Source organism: Equus quagga, chromosome 12, assembly GCF_021613505.1.
Source record: "Equus quagga isolate Etosha38 chromosome 12, UCLA_HA_Equagga_1.0, whole genome shotgun sequence".
Classification (NCBI taxonomy): Eukaryota; Metazoa; Chordata; class Mammalia; order Perissodactyla; family Equidae; genus Equus; species Equus quagga.
Genome location: NC_060278.1, coordinates 48,877,389 through 48,891,278, shown reverse-complemented (window position 1 = coordinate 48,891,278; position 13,890 = coordinate 48,877,389). Strand labels below are relative to the sequence as shown.

At 39.5% G+C, this 13,890-nt stretch overlaps 1 pseudogene; it reads right to left on the bottom strand.

The window, feature by feature from the left end:
• Positions 1–10,014: 10,014 nt before the first annotated feature.
• Positions 10,015–13,160, bottom strand: LOC124248165 (uncharacterized; annotated as a pseudogene).
• Between the last annotated feature and the right edge of the window lie 730 nt (positions 13,161–13,890).

The following is a 13,890-nucleotide window of genomic DNA, read 5'->3' as shown; positions in this document are numbered from 1 at the left end:
AGGATAACCTGACATATACTAACTACTTTAAGAGTTTAAAAAAATAGATCCAAAGGTTGGAGCTTTGAGGCTGGAAGAAATATATACAGAGCAATTTTTTGTTTTTATTAAAGGTCATGTTTGAAATTTACTCTTATATAAGTTAGTCTCTTCTACTCTCACAAAATAAACTCTATCTTTTTTTATTATGTTCTGCTTTGGGTAGATTAAAATTCCGTGTCATGTTATTGAATAGTCTATGCCATGCAATTCAGCATGTAGGTATAATATAGAGAAATATATATGGACAAATGTCACAACATAGTTGGAGAAGTTTGCCAATATATCTAATTGTAGATATGTCTAAATTTGTTAGAGTTATCTAACAAGAACTCCAGAATATTAGAACCCCATTAGTCATACTATTTGCACAAATTTTGCTCTTCAGAAAGAGGGTATTATAAAAGCAACTGATCTGATGAGGCTGCTTTTGTTGCTAAAAAAAATGACTAGTTCCAATAATGGTGTTTGCATCAAGCATAAGCACAGGGCAATAAGGGAGCTGAGACCCTCTGAAATCTCAAGGCCAGGAGTCCTAATGCAGCCAGGCTCAGGAAGAAGCAGATTCATGGTTTCTGCAAAAATGTTATCAAAGAAGAAAGTGATGGATTTCATTTTGATACCACACCATTAACTTGATTAAACTACATTCTGATTGTTTCTTTTCTTTCCCACTAAAAGTTATTTTCTCCCTTTAGCTCCTGTCTCCGATAACTGCAAGTTATGCATGGTACATTATACATTTTTTTGGTTCATCTAGCTTCCGCGAACTTTCAGTTGCAGCTCCTAACACTGACCGTCAAATTCCTACATGCTTTTAGTCATACTCTTAACAGAGAAAATCTGATTACTCTACCTCATCAGGTTCATTAGATCACAGTTTGCTGTACAACTACATGTCAGTTGTCATTGGAACAAGTGCCCCTCATTGGTCTAACAAGTTGTGGCCATGGCATTCGTGGTTCACATGCTGAATAGTGGGGTGTGTAAGAGAATATTTTCCTTAGAAAGGGATTTCAAGACCTATGGCCATAGGAAGTCACCTCCCGTGCCATCTGCCACATAACTAAAAGCAGGAAGATGAACTGATCATCCAATATGTGGGGAAGACACAATAAAAACACAAGCTTACCAGCCAGAAAGCATGTGAAGGCCAAAGACCTGTGATATAATTTGGGCCTGAGTTTAACATGCTTCTAAGAATTGAGAGTATAAAATAGTAACTAGGACAGGGAAGCATCCTTTCATAGGTAAGTGGTTTTAACTTCAGCAATAAAGATTCCTTTTCTGATTTTCTCCAATGTGTTTTAACTGTGTATTTTTTCTTTTTTTTTTTTTTTTGGTGAGGAAGGTTGTACCTGACCTAACATCTGTGCCAGTCTTCCTCTATTTTGTATGCGGGTTACCACCACAGCATGGCTCAAGGAGCAGTGTGTAGGTCTGTGCCCAGGATCCAAACTTGCGAACCCAGCCGCCAAAGTGGAGTGTGCAAACTTTAACCACTACACCACCAGGCTGGCCCTTAACCGTGTGTATTTTTAATGTAGAGTAAGTGATTTTACATTTTATAAACTATTCCAGAGATGCAGAGATGCAGAGACAGCAAGTTTTCAAATTCATTTATTGAACTTGGATAGACTTGATACTAAACCTGAAAAAAAGATAGTACACAAAATAATAAATAAGGACAGAGCAAGATTACATATACGTAAGATGCAATTAAATAAAATAGCAACAAAAATAATGTTGGCTATATATTATGAAATTAATACAACCTAGCCAGAAGAATTTGTGGTATAAATGCAAAAATTAACTTAGTATAAGTAAGCATTCAATAGGTCAGAGGAGAGAATCCAACTGAGCATCTAAATGAGCAACAGGCATTAACTCAAATTCAAAACTATTTCAAGCAAATGGTGAAGGGTCTAAATGTAACATCTTGTATAGCAGCCAGTTCTCTAGGCTATGGATGGGAATTCTTCTTATATCACTTTAACAATGAGGAATATGAGACTCAGAGAGTTTGAGCAATTTGTCCCATTCATCTAGCATTTAACTGGAGGAGCTGGGACTAAAGTCACATGCATGTCACTCTATAGCCGATGCTCTGACTAATCACATTACTGTAGAGGAAAAGAATGATAAATTTGTCTTTATAAAATAAAAAGTAAAAATATCACAAGAAGTCTTTTTTTAAAAAAGATTGGTCCTTAGCTAACACCTGTTGCCAGTCTTCTTTCTTTTCTTTTCTTCTTCTTCTCCCCAAAGCCCCCCAGGACATAGTTGTGCATTCTAGTTGTAGGTTCTTCTGGTTCTGCTATGTGGGACACCACCTCAGCATGGCTTGAGGAGCAGTGCTAGGTCCACACCCGGGATCTGAACTGATGAAACCTGGGCAGCTGAAGCAGAGTGCCCAAACTTAACTACTTGGCCATGGGGCCTGCCCTGCACAAAAAGTCTTAAAACAATTAATTCAAAAAATATTGGCCAAAGGTCCTTAGAAGTCAAGAATAAGAATAGCTTTCAAAAAGACAACTAAAACAGTGAAAATGCAAAAAATTATTACTAATGTTCAGAAAGCCAAAAAAGTGCCTCCACATTAAAAATTAATCAAAGAAATACAAATTAAAATGACATACTTTTTCAATTAGCAATTAGCCAAATAGAAACAATTTGACGGCATCTTGTACTGTAGGTACAGCCAAATCTGTTACAGGTTAAAAAAAAGTCTACCATTGAAAGTGGACTTGGATTAGTTGTGAATATATATTGCAAACTCTAGGGCAACCAATAAAAGTTAGGAAAATAAGTATAATTGATATGTTAAGAAAAGGGAGAAAATTGAATGATACAAAATGATCAATTAAAACTAGTAAAGGGAGAAAAAGAGGGAAATACAAAAAAGGAATGAAGAATAAGGACAACAATAGAAAACTAACAAGTGTAGCTGTTAATCCAATTATATCAAAAATCACTTTGAATGTCAATAATCTAAATGCAGCAATTAGAAGACAGAGATTGTCAGAGTGGATCAAAAAATAAGACCCATTACACATGTCTACAACAAAACCACTTTAAATATAAAGGCATATATAAATTAAAAGTAAAGGAATGGAGAAAGATATAGCATGCTAAAACTAATCAACAGAAAGAAGTGGTCACTATATTAACTTCAGACAGGGCAGACATCAGAGTAAGGAAGTTATCAGGGTGAGAAAGGAGCATTATATAATCATACAGGAATCAATTCTCCAAGGAGACGTAACAATCCTTAACATTAATGTGTCAAACAATGGAGCATCAAACTATGTGAGATAAAAATCCATAGAACGACAAGGAGAAATAGAGGAATCCACTAGCATCGTTGGCGACTTTGACACTCCTCTATCAGAAATGGACAGATCCAGCAGGCAGAAAATCAGTAAGGATATAGTTGACCTCAATGACATCATCATCAGTCAACTGGATATAATGGATATCTATAAACTACTTCAGCCCAAACCAGCAAAATACATATTCTTTTCAAGCTCACATGGAACATTCACCAAAACAGATCATATTCTGGGCCATAAAACACACTTCAACACATTTAGAAGAATACAAACCATACAATGTCTGCTTTCAAACCACAATGGAATTAAACTAGAAATCAATAAGGAATATCTGGAAAATACCCAAATAATTGGATGTTAAACAACACACCTCTAAATAACACATGAGTCAAAGAAGAAATCTCAAGAGAAATTTAAAAATATTTTGAACTACATGAAAAGAAAATTACAGCTTACTAAAATTTGTGGGCACGATAAAAGCAGTGTTCAGAGGGAAATTTATAGCATTGAATGCACATATTAGAAAAGGAAAGAGACCTAAAATCAATAATCTAAGCTTCCTCTTTATGAAACAAGAAAAAGAAGAGCAAATTAAATACAAAGTGAAAAGAAGAAAAGAAATAATAAGAATTGGAGCAGAAACAGGAAATCAATAGAGAGTATCAATGAAACCAAAAGTTGGTACTTGAAAAGCTCAATAAAATTGATCAGTCTTTAGCCAGGTGAACTAAGAAAAAAAAGAGTGGACAAAAGTTACTGGTATCAGGAGTAAATGAGGGTATATCACCACAGATCCCATCGACATTAAAAGGATAAAAAGTAACTCTGTAAATAACTCTATGCCCACATTTGCTAACCTGTGTGAAATGGACGAATTCCTTGAAAGACACAATGTGCCAAAACTCGCACAAGAAGACAAAGACAATCTGAATAAGCCTATATCAATTAAAGAAATTGGATCAACAATTAATAACCTTACAAAACAGAAAGCATCAAGCCCAGATGGATTTGCTGGTGAATTCTACAAAATGTTTAAGGAAGAAAGTATGCCAATTGTGAATAGGTGGAACACAGGATTTTTTAGGCAGTGAAATTACTCTGGATGATACTATAATGGTGGGTACATAACATTATATATTTGTTCAAACTCATAGACTGTACCACACCAAGAGTAAATCCTAATGTAAACTATGAACTTTGAGTGATAACGATGTGTCAATGTAGGTTCATTAATTTAACAAATGAACAACTCTGGTGGGAGACGTTGATAACGGGGGAAGCTATGCATGTGGGAGGACGGGAAGTTTATGGGGAATCTCTGCACCTTTCACTCTATTTTGCTGGGAACCTAAAACTGCTACAAAAAATTAAGTATTTTGTAAAAAGGAAAGAATGAATTAAAAAAACCAAGCAAATAAACAAAGGTACAAATAGGAAAAGAGAAAAACAGGCAGGCCACCAAGCCACAAAAGATGTCCTTATTGAAAGAAACTGAGAAGACCTGTCTTAGTTTGCTCAAGCTGACATAACAAATAGCATCGACTGGGTAGTTTTAACAGCAGAAATTTATTTTCGCACAGTTCTGGAGCTTGGACAGTACAAGATCAAGGTTTCAGCAGGGTTCATTTTCTGGTGAGAGCTGTCTTCCTGGCTTACAGATGGCTGCCTTCTGGCTGTGTCAAGAGAGAGAGAGAACTGGTGTTTCTTCCTCTTTCCTAAGGACACCAGTTCTGTGGGCTCAGGGCTTCACCTTCATGACCTAGTTTATCCTTCCTCAACCTCTTCAAGGCCCTGTCTCCAATACAATCACAGGGGGGTTAGCACTGGACACATTTCAGTCCACAGCAGGACCCACTGTGCATGAATGATGCAATCCGCCACTGGGAACCTGAAGTTAGTGGATTCTTCATCTCACAGCAGATGGATGAAAACTTGGACAATAATATTCAGCAGTTTTAGCAATCTCAATCTAATCCTTTAAAGTGATGATGTTTGTAAAAAAAAAAATGATCATTTACAAAATATTGATGCTAAAATAACTGGTGAGTAGGTTTAAGAAGGCATGTAATTTTTTTCAGTACCAATAGGCAAAAGTGGGGGAATAGTTGCCTGCATAGTAGCGAAGATGTACCATTAGCCGTTTTATCATTTATTTATTTTCTCTCACGTCCACATTTTTTTTCCTCTCATCAGTGGAGATTATAGAATGTTTCATAGCACAACCAGAAGGATCTACAATTAGAAGGTACAACTATATACTGGGGGGCTTTGGAGAGAAGAAGAAGAAGAAAAAGAAGATTGGCAACAGATGTTAGCTCAGGTGCCAATCTTTAAAAAATAAATAAAATAAAATGTTTCATGGTATTAAAAAGACATTTGATGGTTCATTTTTTAGGCCAATTTATAATAATTGAAAAACAATACTGGGACTTTGCCCAAATAAATGGATATACTTGGCTTTCTATGAGGAGTATACTCAGTTTTTAAACACCAAGTTAATTCATTACCTTCTTCACATTGAAACAAAAGATTGCACGGGAAAGAATAAAACGAAATATGGAAAATCAAATACCTGTAACATCTGAGTAATAAAGTGTCAGGTATGTGTTTAGTGATAAAAGGTCAGATGTCAGCTTATTTAATAGATATTTTCCCAAAGAAGACCAGTCTCAATCAATAATGTAAATCAAAGCTAAATATTTTTACTCTATTGGTTATTTTAATGGTTGTTTCTCCAGAGAGTGGATCAGAGTCCTTTGACTCAGACAAGAAACAAAGATCGTCATAGTGAATATTAAATTTGAGAGATGGAGGCAACTATGAGTTGTTTGACCCAGTAGTTCATTTTGCATGTGAAATGTATTATAGCATAAGTGGTAAAATAAATGTTATCATCAGCCTTTCTTTACTGAAAAAGACTTTCATTGTTGTTTCCCTGAGATTGCTGATCAGAGACCCTTAAGTCCCCCATGTAAAGACACAAACAACTTGACCCTTAAGAAAGAGACCACATTGGGGCTGGCCCCGTGGCCGAGTGGTTAAGTTCGCGCGCTCTGCTGCAGGCGGCCCAGTGTTTCGTTGGTTTGAATCCTGGGCGCGGACATGGCACTGCTCATCAGACCACGCTGAGGCAGCGTCCCACATGCCACAACTAGAAGGACCCACAATGAAGAATATACAACTATGTACCGGGGGGCTTTGGGGAGAAAAAGGAAAAAAATAAAATCTTTAAAAAAAAAAAAAAAGAGACCACATTTACCACCCCCAAGTCCCTGAATAACACTTAACATGTTGCTAGTCCCAAATGTAGCCCCCATTGGCACCTGCGGACTTGAATGCATTCTCTGCTACTGAGGGCACTTCAGCTTGTGAAGCAAGGAGCTGTATTATTTGCAAATTAATGATCTATGGAGTTGAAACTCTGAACGACTTGCCAGAGGAAGTGAACAGATCAATGATAATCTTTTATTCAACGCAAGCACAAATTTGAAAGACAGAAAAACAACATCTAGGTATTTTATTTGTAACATACATGTTCTGTACACAGCTGTATGAGTCAATGCTTGTAAAAGATTCTAAAGAATCCAACCCTTTTATTTTAGCAAAACAATCTTATTGCTGAGGGAGAAAAATAATTTGTGCCCTTTATGACTTTTGAAAAATAAATGCTCTACTTGACAATAACATATACACCACTTTCTTAGAGTCATGACATGCATACATTCTTCTCAGATAATGGATGGGAGATATAGTTGAGTGGGAACAAGAAGAGCTCATTTATGTTTTGAAAATGATGGATGAAAATGATCACTCAAAGAAAAAAACGGGTATCCCCGTTTCTGCTCCTCACCTTGTCATATTCCTGAATTGAAGAATTTAGTAAGTGAACATTCATCGTTTGAAAATATCACTCTTCTACTTAAGTGCAATTTTCTCTTCCACAGGCCTAATGTGAATTAGTGGACCAACTGCTGGGGTAAACTGGCTAATGCCAGCCGGCAAAATCTTCCCAATTGGAGAGGTAGTGTGGAATTTGCTGATGCTGACATAATTAAAGTAAGATCAGAATAAGGCATATTCTAACAATGTACACTACAAGAGACAATGCATCTCTCCACAGAAAAAGGTGGTTGTGTGTGCCGTTGGTTTACTAAATCCACAATGTGTATTGTCATAAATTCCCCCTCACCTCTCCGCCACTGTCAACATATTTGACCTGTGCATCCATATTCTCCATCATCAATGAGGTGCCTTTGACAGACAGCTCATCACCACTATGTATGTGCCAGAATACCTTTCCCGCCTTAGTGTAATTGATGTGCAATTTTATATTTTTATTCTTTAAGTTATTTCGCTATAATATTATAATAATCCACACTGAGAAGCTGAATTTACAAATGGACAGATAACGTAGGGCAATACAACTCTGACCCACATCTTCTGCAGCCACCAGTCCAAAAAGTCAAACCACTACCTCTGCAGCAATTGGCTCAGAATGGTCAGCACTCGGTCAATGACTGCCAGCTTCCTGAATTTTTGCCCCTGCTTCTGTCTCAGGACCAACCACAGAAAGCCAAACATGCTCCCCAAACCAATCACATAAAATGCCGGGCTTTGAGTTAGCCTGCCTCCAGCTGCCCCATGCCAGCACCTTCCAGTCAGAGCCCAACTGGAGCCTTCGCTCTTATACGCTGAAAAAGCTTTCCCACACCCCTGTCTGCCTTTGAGTCATTGGCAAATGTTAGCGATAGTAGCTAACTCTGGCTAGCCTCTCTTTATTTTCATTTTAGCAGTCTTTATTTTTACAACACCATGAAGTGTGACTGGCCAAGACACATTATTTAGCTTACAAAATATCTAAGACACTAAGACACTTGCTTCCTTTGATATGCTATGTTAAAGAAGTGAGAAGGCAAGATTTTAAGGACTCAGATTTTAAGGACCTTACTGAGATATAGTCTATATATTCCTCTTAATAGTTCAACTTGTGTTTGTTACCAATTAATGGTCAGACATCGAGATGTGTATTGGATATTCCAACAAAGATAAATAAATAAATTGGTTTGAGAGATTTGTTGTGAGCGGGGAAATACAAATAAGCGAAAAAAATACTCTAATATAGTCTCATATGTGTACATGTACCATTTACTAGAAAGAAAATGCAAGAAGAAAACCTGACTCTTCACCTAGTAGGGAATGCGTGGATTGGGAACCATGATTAAGCTAGCTAATAATCTTTCAAGGAATAATCACCATAGTTTTGAAATTGCCATAAAACATTACTAAAGAAGCTATTTAGGGATGCTCTTTATGTAGTGAGGATGTAAGCCTTTTTTTTAAGGCTTTGTCTTAGTCAGGGTTCTCTAGGGAAACAGAGCCAGTAGGATGTGGTGTACTTGTGTGTAGAGGGAGAAAGACAGAGAAAGAGACAGAGCGATAAAAAGACAGAGATAAATTTATTATAAGGAATTGGTTCCTGCAGTTACGGAGGCTGACAAGTCCCAAGATCTGTAGCTACCCAGCTGAAGACCCAGGAGAGCTGATGGTGTAATTCCCGTGTGAAAGCTGATAAGCTGGAAACCCAGGAAGAGTCAAGGTTTAGTTCAAGTCTGAAGGCTGGCAAAAAACCCTCGACATTCCAGCCCAAAGGCGGTCAGGCAGGAAGAATTCATTCTTACTGGGGAAGGTCAGCATTTTGATACACTCACACCTTCAGAGGATTGGATGAGGCCCACACACATCAGGGAAGGCAACCTGTTTTACTCAGTCTATTGATTTAAATGTCACACAAAATCACCCTCACAGAAACACCTAGAATAATGTTTGACCAAATGTCTGGGAGTCCAATAGCCCAGTCAAGCTGACACAAAATATTAACCATCAGAATTCTACCTTTTGTCAACTTGGCACTCATATGCATCTCCTTAAACCATGCTTAATCTCCAAATGAAGACGATAGCAAAGTCGTAATTCCACTTCACACGACGCAACTATCCCGCGTAAAATCAAAAACACGCTAGTCCCTTCTCCAGAAGAGGAGGTAAATTCCTCGAGTAAATGTTTACTCTTCTCCTTGATGGTCCATAACATAAATACTTTGATGTAAAGTTAATAATACTTAAATTCATATAGTCATATAGTAACATAAAGTCAGTACATCTTATGTTACATGATAGGGAAGAAAACAAAGATACTTGTGTGTGTATATGTTTATTTATATATATAATTATATAATATATGTAACTACATTAAATATAATATATATACACACATAAGCATATTATAACAACATAAGGAGGAAATACTCATGACAATAGAGTCCTCATTTCTGTAACTGCTCACATAGTCACAACTGATATTTATAACTATGCTTTTCCACTATCCATCCTTTATTCCTTTTGCCTTCAGCAAGCACCTCAGCTAGTTGTGGTTCTTCACCTGGTGGAGTGATCCAAACCTTCATTCCTGAAGTGTCTGGTTCATTAGTTGCCCTGCCTAGTTTTCCATTAGTTTTCCATTGACCATAATCACAGATGTGGTAATACTAAGAGATGTCCTAAAGGATCCCCTGTATTCCAGACAGACTCTTCCTTACCTCCACTGGGGAGTAGTAGAGCAATTTCCCCATGGTAGTCAGGATCAGTCACCCAGCCAGCACATTAACTCCCTTCTTTGCCTGTTGATTCAGAATCATGAGGAGTCCAAAGTGCCCTGGTAACTGTCTTAACTTCAAGTTCAATGGAATTATTATTGTGCCTGCTGGTGGAAGCATTCCTCTCTCTGGAACTAAGCCCTCTAGGCCAGCAGAGCATACAGTTATAAGAACAAGAAGTAAAAATTTTGCCAGTGGCTCACTAGGTTTACTAGGGAGTGTTGCAACTCTCATTTCCATCCCCGGATCCCTGGACCTGTGAATCCTGGCTATGAGAGAAAGAGCACTATATATTGGATGCTGCTTCGGAGCATACACACCTTCTGGAGAACCTTTCCCAAGCCCCCAAAGGTACTGCCACCTAGCTGGCACTGTAACTGACTCTTCAAAAGCCCATTCCACCATTCTATCAAGCCAGCTGCTTCAAGATAGTGGGGAACATGAAGAGAAACAGTGAATTCCATGAGCATGGGCCCATGGCCACACTTCTTTTGTTGTGGAGTGAGTTTCTTGATCAGAAGCAATGCTCTGTGGAATACCATGACCGTAGATGAGACATTCAGCAAGTCTACAGATGGTAGTAAACAGCAGCATTGTGTGCAGGGAAGGCAAATCCAGATATAGAGTAAGTGTCTATTCCAGTAAGAACAAAATGCTGCCCTTCCATAATGATCGTAGCTCAGTGTAATCAACCTGCCACCAGGCCGATCACCTCAGGGAATGGTGCCATCATTGGCTCAGTGTTGGTCTCAGCCGCTGGCAGATCGGGCATTCAGCAGTAGCTATAGCCAGCTTGGCCTCAGTAAGTTGAAGTCCATGTTGCTAAGCCCAGGCATAACTTCCATCCCTGCCACCATGGCCACTTTGTTCATGAGCCCATTGGAAGATGACAGGGGTGGGTGGAGAAACAGCCTGACTAGTATCCACAGAATGAGTCATCCTATCCACTTGATTATTAAAATCTTCCTCTGCTGAAGTCACCCTTTGAAGAGCAATCACATAGGACACAAATATCTTCGGGTTTTTGGTCCATTAAGAGAGGTCTATCCATATACTTTCTCCCCAAATTTCCTTGTTACCAATTTTCTAATCATGTTTCTTCCAAATCCCCAACCATCCAGCCAAATCATTGGCCACAGTCCATGAACGGGTGTATATTGTACATCTGGCCATTTATTCTTCCAAGGAAAGTGGACAACCAGGTACACTGCTCAAAGTTCTGCCCAGTGGGAGGATTTCCATTCACCACTGCCCTTCGGGGATGTCCCAGAAAGAGGCTGGAGTGCTGCACCTGTCTACTTTCAGGTGGTGCTTGCAAATCATGCAGGACCCTCTGCAAAGTAGGGTCTTCCCTTCCTCTGTCAACCGATCTTAGGGAATTCCTCATGAACCCACAGGTGCAGGTCAGGAAGGAGAAGGCAGTATAAAAGGAGTGCAGAAAATGGGCATTTGGACTGCTTCATATAACTTACTTGTGTCTACAGGGTCTGCTTGGGACCGATTATGTATATACCACTTCCATTTGATGATGAAGTACTGTTGTGCATGTCCAGCTTTGTGGTTGGTGGATCAGATAACACCCAGTTCATGTTGAGCAATTGCTCAGGTCACATGATAACTCGGTGGCCCAAGGTTAAATGTTTAGTCTTTACTAGGCCCAGTGGCAGCCCAAGAGCTCTTTCTCTAAAGGAGAATAGTTACCCTCAGAGGATGGTAGGGTTTCACTCCAAAATTTTAAGGGCCTGCAGTGTGATTCACTATTAGGGACCTGCCAAAGGCTCCCAACAGCATCCCTATCTGCCACTGATGTTTCGAGCACCGCTGGATTTCCTGGAACATATGGCCTAAATTGCAGAGCAGCTTGCATAGCAACCTGGATCTGTTGCAGAGCCTTCTCTTGTGCTGGGCCCCACTCAAAACTAGCAGCTTTTTGGGTTACTCAGTAAATAGGCTAGAGTAGCATGCCCAAATGAGAAATATGTTGCCTCCAGAATCCAAAGAGGCTCATTAATCACTGTGGCTCTTTTTTGGTTATCAGAGGGGCCAGATGTAATAATTTATCCTTCCCCTTTGAAGGGGTACCTAAACATGCCCCCCCAGCACTGGATCCCTAGAAAGGCAGAAGACCCATGCACTTTTGTCAGATTTATTTCCCACCTTCTGACATGCAAACGTCTTACCAATAAATCTAGAGCACTTGTTGCTTCTTGCTTACTAAGTCCAATAAGCATAAGGTCATTAATGAAATGGACCAATGTAAAATCTTGTGGAAGGGAGAGGCAAACAAGATCTCTGTGAACTAAATTATGACAGAGGGATGGACAGTTGATATGCCCTTAAGGTAGGACAATGAAGGAGTTTTGCTGACCTTGCCAACTGAAAGCAACCTGCTTCTAGTGGTCTGCATTAAAAGAGATGGAGAAAAAAGCATTTGCCCGGTCAATAGCTGCATACTGGGGACCAGAGGATGTGTTAATTTGCTCAAACAATGAAACCACATCTGGTATAGCACCCGCAATTGCATCCACCACCTGGTTAAGCTTACAATCATCCACTGTCATCCTCGAAGATCCGTCTGTCTTCTGCACAGGCCAAATAGGCGAGTTGAATGGAGATGTGTTGGGAGTCACCATCCCTGCATCTTTCAAATCTTTAATGGGGGCACGAATCTCTCCAACGCTCCGGGAATCCAGTACTGCTTTTGTTTATTATTTTCCTGGGTAGAGGCAGTTCTATTGGCTTCCAGTTGGCCTTTCCCATCATACAGCCCTCACTCCACTGGCCAGGGAACCAATGTGGGTATTCTGCCATCTGCTGAGTATGTCTATTTCAACTAGGGAAATAACCACAGGATGGGTTCAGGGACATACTGTGCCCACTGTGAGATGGACCTGATCTAAAACTCCATTGATCACTGGACATCCATAAGCCCCTACTCTGACTGGAGGACCACAATGTTTTGGGTCCCTGGAATTAGTGTCCAGAATTCTCCAAAAGTTCTGATTATTTCCTTTTTCCCAATGTACCCCGGTGAAAGGCCATAGGTCTCTTTGGGGAAGGCTGGGAAAAGATGAACAGTATATATTTTTGGCAGTGTACAGGGGTCCTTCTTCAAGGGGATCTGGCCTCCCCTTCATTCAAGGGATTTTGGGTCAGTAAACTGGCTCAAGTCTGAGAATTGATGGAGGAGCCAGGACTCTCTTTTTTTATTATTTATGTTAGACTTTTGTTTACTTGACCTAAACTTTTTCTGCTTACCCAGATCAAGTGAGAATTTAGTTGGCTTCCAATGTAATTCATTTCTAGGAACACCATGATGAACTGACCACTGCTGTACATTGCATGAGTCAGACTTTTCTGATTACTGCTTTAACTCTGCTATCCATGATGGTATCCAACCCACCTTGCCTTTGGGGGTGACTGCCACCACTTGGCCCCTGATATCCAAGATCCAATTATTCCATTTTCATTTAGGTTTCCCAATTCAGTGACCGCAGTGCCCACCGTGAGGTTTGGTTACAGAGAAGAACAATCACAGAGCTCTTCAAGGATGCTGGGCCTCCCCACACAAATTTCTTTATCACAGTCATGGCGAAAGCCATGTCTTCTGGACCCTCCCAGTGTGGGTGAGTACATCTCATATGACAAATCCACTCTAACATTGCAGTTTCCCTAAGCCTTTGAATTCCTTCCTTTCAATTAAACCAACGCAGGTTGAGTATTTCCAACTAGCTCACTGTGGACCACCTTTTGGTCCATGTTTGAGTCAATCAACCAAACAAACTGTCAAAGCCCTTTGTAACTGTCTGAGCTACCCTATTAAATGCAGAATCCTTGCTTGGTGAGACCACATCAGTAAATTCAGCC